The sequence below is a fragment of the Hyperoodon ampullatus genome (genome assembly GCF_949752795.1).
Source record: "Hyperoodon ampullatus genome assembly, chromosome: 16".
Classification (NCBI taxonomy): Eukaryota; Metazoa; Chordata; class Mammalia; order Artiodactyla; family Ziphiidae; genus Hyperoodon; species Hyperoodon ampullatus.
This window is the reverse complement of record NC_136929.1, coordinates 66,808,212-66,813,894: the sequence shown is the minus strand read 5'-3', so window position 1 is coordinate 66,813,894 and position 5,683 is coordinate 66,808,212. Positions and strand designations below refer to the sequence as shown.

Genomic DNA, 5,683 nt, shown 5'->3' with positions numbered 1-5,683 from the left:
TTATAAAGAATTATATTTAAAGGCAACCAATGTGGAATCCATTGACCTCTTGAGGGTACCTGAAATATAATTAAACTACAATCATCAAGGCTTTTACAATTCATAATTCTAAACAAGAGTATTATTTATAAAGAAGTGCAAATTGACTTCTACTTTCAACTTTAGTTAAATGAAGACACTCAGTATTCTTCCTGAATAATAGTTTTTCACATTTCATGCTTTCATCTATTAACAATCATTTTGTAATGAAACAGTCTTCATCTACTCTTATCCCAGCTCTTGTGATGATTTCTAAATGTAGGAAGGCCTGTGAAACATAAGGTGCTACACTTAACCTGGTTGGCCTCAGTACCATGAATTTTTCTTCTGCTGAAGTTTTAAGTGAATATATGTTACAACCAAGTTCTTTTGAGATAAAGCTTGAGCTGCTGTCAGGAACCATAAACGTTACTCTGGAACAGTTACTCTTCTGTTTGAACTTCATTACTACAGAGGAAAAATGTTCCACCGTGGTTTTGATGTTTTGGAATGTCTTAACTTCTGGGTCTCAAAGCTGGACGGGGTCTACGTTTTAGAGAATTGGCACCCATAATGCCACAAGTGAGCTGGTCATCTACTTCCACCTCAATAGTCACTGTGACTTTGAGCTCCTTTGTAGTGATATACATCAGTGTCTTCATAAATAGCTTCTGTGGTGACGGCAGGAGCTAATGGATCAAACTCCATTACCTCATAGTAATTGGATGGCTGGGAATCACTCTTTGTCATCACTGGTTGATTGCTGGGCAAGGATGGTGGTCTCTGCTTTGTTGGTGTCGCTGGAATGGTCTGTAGACTAACCGGCTGTAGTAATGCTGAATTTGAATATTCCAGAAAACTCTCACATGTATGACCTGAGGCAAGGTTTTGGCTGGTCCTTTGGGCAAACAGGGATGTTTCTGTATTTTCCGAGGCTAGCAAATCCACCTGTGGATGAAGGCTGGGTTTTGGAGAGCTGAAATTTAAGTCTGAAAGCTGAGCATTCAGGGTGTTGTATTCTCCCAGAGTGGCCCTATGTGTCGGAGGGCTGGGACTTAGGTCAAGGAGATCAGAGGATGGGGCTGAAAGTTCACTGCTAGTATTGGCATCTTCCCCTGGTTCTTATTTTGCTCCAAGATCCTTTGTTGGTTTTGAGTAAACCTCTCATATCCAAGGGTGGTGTTACTAAAGTCCTCATTCACTTGAATTAGCTCAACAGTGACATCTTCATTCTCCACCACCACGAGCAGGTTCATGATCGTCTCTTGCATCTCCCGACCCGTCTTATAAAGTTTCTGCAGAAGCTCTTTGTCTTCACGGTTTTCAGACCCAGCAATATTCTCCATCAGTATGGCAGACATCACTCTCACATTCATTTACATCATATCCAATTCACTGTGCAGTTTCCCAGTCTGTTCTGGAACCAATGTAATACTGGAGTTCTTGGGAACTACAGAAGAAAGAGCTGGTGCAGTAGGAACAGATGGTGGAGGATTCGGTGAGATCTGAGCAGTCTCTCGTCTGGCTGTTTCAGCATCTGATGGAGGAAACTGAACATCTTTCTTAAGGAGATCCATCTTTCTTACACTTCTTTCACTTCACTTACATCCATACCTCCTGGGAAACCCTGCAACCACATCTTAATGAAATTCAAAATTCTATTCTGAATGTCTGTTGGCAAGGTATATCTGGGATTCAGCAGCTTAACTAGACTGTCTTTAACAAATTCCTTCTTCACAATCAGAGACTGGAAACTTGGACCACAGTTCTGTATGCACATGTCAATAAGTGACAACGTAAGTTGGGTTTCTTTATGATTGTAGTTTTTGGAAATCCTTTTCTTCAAAGCTTTTACTGCATCTTTTGGCCCATGGTGAGCAATGTTAATTATGTCACAGATGTGCATAAACTGGCCCCAGCGTTCAGTCTGAACTCCAGCAAATGTAGCCTTTTCTATGTGCTGGCCCACGGAGGTTGCGAACGGGTCCCGGTGACTCTTCCCGAGCGCCATGGTAGCGCAGGGAGCCAGCCTGGGCCTCCGCCACCATTCCCAACCGGAAATAGGGTCTTTACAGAGGTAATCAAGTTAAGATGAGGTCATTGGGGTGGGTCCTAGTCCAACATGACTGGTGTTCTTATAAAAAGGGGAAGTTCAGACATAGACACACACAGGTAGAACGCCATGTGAAGATGCAGGCAGAGATCTGGGTGATGTTTCTATAAGCCAAGGAAGGACAACAATTACAGGCCGACCACCGGAAGCTGGGAGAGAGGCATGCACAGGTTCTCCCTCACAGCTCTCAGAAGGAACCAGCCCTGCTGTTGTTGCTTTGATCTCAGACTCCTGGCCTCCAGAACTATGAGACAATACATTTTCATTGTTTACGCCATGCAGTGCGGGGTACTTTGTTATGGCAGCCGCAGGAAACAAATACAGTCCCAGTTCAAAGTGTTTCTCTTCTCAGCTCCTGGAAACGTGTGTGGGGATTGAAAATTTGGCATATTTGGTCTACAAGGGTCTCGCTGCCCAAGACAGAGCCTAAGATGGCAGCCGCAGTGTTTTGGGTTTTTAGCTTTTGGGTGGTACAATTGACGAATTAAAATTGTACATATCTAAGGTACACAACCTGATGTTTTGATACACGTATACACTGTGAAATGATCACCACAATCAAGTTAATGGACACCACCTCACATAGTCATCTTTTGTATGTGTGTGGCGAGAACACTTAAGATCTACCCTCGTAGCAAATTTCAAGTGTACAATACAGTATCGTCAACTGTAGTCGCCGTGCTGTACATAGCTCTCCAGAATTCGTTCATCTCGCCAAACTGAAACTTTGTACCCTTTGATAAACACCTCCCCTTCCCCCCACCCCCAGCCCCTGGCAACCCTCATTCTGTTCTGAGCCACAGAGGCTTATAACCTCATCTTGGAAGTGATATAAAGTCACTTCTTTGTATCTATGGATAACAGTGTGTGAGGGGATTACTCAGGGTGTGAATCCCAGGCAGGGGGATCATAGGGGCCGTCTTGGGAGCTGCCTACCTCTGACCTTTGCGGGCCTTCCACCAACCGACTCTGGGCAAGGCTGTGACCTTTATGGGTCTCCCTAGTTGGCTTTTATCTGCATAATGACAAATAACGATTGCAAGGTGATGGACTATTCAAGTGGTTACATATGTTGTCCCATTTAATTGGTACATCAGTTTCCCAAGGCAGGGATTCTGTTTCCATCTTCATGAATGGGGAACCGCTGGCTAATATTCAGGAGGTCTTGAACTCAGGGCGGCCTCTTCCTCTGAGCTGCCGTGTTTTTAATGAATGAACAGAGAGAGTTGGACTCCGGAGCCCCTTCCAGCTCTAGTCTCCAGGAAGCCTTGGGCTCTGAGGAAAGGCTCTCACCCTGATGCTGGGGGGCCTGGGTTCTGGAGCCCCTGCTCTTCCTGCAGCTGGGAGCAGCTCCACCTCCCTGGGCCTGGGGTGCCTCAGGCACACACTGCTATCCTTTGGGGAGATTCTGTTTCTGAACAGAGGTGGGCTGTCGTGTCTGTTTCTCTGGCTAGACCGCAGGGATCACCCCTGACCCAACCGCGGGGGCCCCCGGTGCTGCTGGGCCAGCTGGCTGTGACACATGCGAAGCCAGGTCACGAGCTGTCATTCATTTCACCTTTCTTTCCAAACATTTATTTCTGCTATTTTGAGGAGAAGGTTCTGGACCAAACAAGGCCATAGCTTGTGGCCATTTGTTGCAGGTCTGGGACACCTCCTGACCACAGCGGGCTGGTCAGCAGAGGTCTCCTTCCTCCAGAGGCCCTGGGCGCCCGCACCGAGGGTCTCATTTCCTCTGTCCCTCGGTGGTTACATTTTGGGACTCTCTTGATTTCTTTTCAAGATCCACCCCGTCCACTCCTTGGTGACCAGAGCGGGCAGGGGCTGGAGCTGGCCTGCAGGGCACGTCTGCTCCCATGACCAGGCCTCCAGCCTCCCCTTACTCCCACCGGCAACCATGGAGCCACGCCTGCGTCCCTTCCGAGCAGCGTTTGGACGGTTTTCTGTTTTGACACAACTGCTGGCTGCCCTCCCTCCTCTCCCTCTTCCGTCTTTCTCCCTCCTGGCCCTGCTTATTATTATCAGGAGAAAACAGGTCCACATTTAAACTTCAAAGGCAAGTGGGAAACCCATGTTTCGAGACACTGCCGAGGCCTAGGCTTCAAGAGAGCTCCGTCACCCCCCTTCCCCCCAGCCATGGGGAGCCCGTGCTCAAGGTCAAGGTGAAGCCCAGTCTGTGACCCACCTGAGGAATTCTGGAATGTCATGGGGCCGACAGGACTCTGACGAGCACCCCTGGCTTGGCGGGAAGTCCGAGGAGGGGGTTTTGGAGGCCATGGGGCTGAGTTCCTTGTAGGAGGGTACTGCAGCCATGATAAGGGGACAGGGCCAGACAGGCAGGTGGAAAAGCTTCAGGGCCTGGGGCTTTTCGCTCCACAGGTGTGTTCAAATGTTGGCAAAGCAACTGATCATCAGCCAGTGTTAAGTGTTATGGTGCAGCCAGGCCAACCAGTGGGGCCTCCCTGAGCTAATCACCAGCAGGCGCTGAATCACTGTCCTCCTGTCTTTTATCCAGTGAATTAGGGAGCCCCTAGGACTGGTCCTGTTCTGCCTTACCCCACAGTAAGTGGAAGGCAAACTTCCTATTCCCCAAATGAGTCCTAATGTATTGTTTTTACTCCTGCCCTTTGAGTACATTCACTCAGTCTATTGCTTTCCCTTGTTTAATAGGGTGTGAGCTGTGGAGGGAAATTGTTGTGGTCTTTATCCTGTGATGCTAAATGGTCCTTCCAGCCTCCACCTCACGTATGAAGGCCACCTGGCGGGAAGGCAGTGCAGCAAAACCAAAAAGAGCTTGAGTCTGGTAGCAGACAGGCCCGCTCCACCACCAGCTGTGGCACTTTGAGCAAGGCCCACAAAAATATTTGAAACTTTTTGCTTACCTCTAAAATTGGGACAGCAATCTCTGTTTTGCAGACTTATGGTGAGGGAGACCATGCGCGTAAAATGCCTAGCATGTAGTACATGTTGAATGGAACAATTTTCTCTTTCTTGCTTCCCCTCGAACCCGTCCACCCAGGTGGGGCGAGGAAGGGTCGTAGCCCAGAGATCACATGAGAGATGACAAGTGTAGACAGATATCCGTGCAACTCCTGTTCTCGTGCTCCTGCTGTGATCGAATTCCACAGTCCCAGCCCACACCCTGGGAGGCTCGGGACACCCGAGAGGGAGCTTCTCTGAAAAATAAAGTTGCCACTTGCCTGCTACCCCAGGTTACACTGGATCACCACATAATGAAATGATTTTCCTTCCCCCTTTTATTTCCTCTCTTTCTTTCTTTCTGAGACAAATGGAAAAATAATTTGATCCCCTTGAATCTTTTCACCCTGGGTATTTCCCCCTTCACACCCGAGTGCCGCCCCTGGATAAACGGGAACACATGTGCTGAAAGGCCAGCCTTCACCCTCCTGACTCAGGGCCCTCCTTCTCTTGGGACGTGGGTTTCCTTTCAAACCTCAGAATAAATTCATCACAGCAGGAAGAACATTGTTTTTCTTCAAAACTTGAAGGAAAAAAAAAAAAAAGCAAATCCCATATCACAATTATTCCATT

General features: G+C 47.8%; 1 pseudogene across 1 annotated transcript; it reads right to left on the bottom strand.

Annotated features, from left to right (window-relative positions):
- Positions 1-624: 624 nt before the first annotated feature.
- On the bottom strand, positions 625-2,029 carry LOC307064932 (TOM1-like protein 1; annotated as a pseudogene). The gene has a single exon. The product of its transcript is annotated as a TOM1-like protein 1 (transcript).
- Between the last annotated feature and the right edge of the window lie 3,654 nt (positions 2,030-5,683).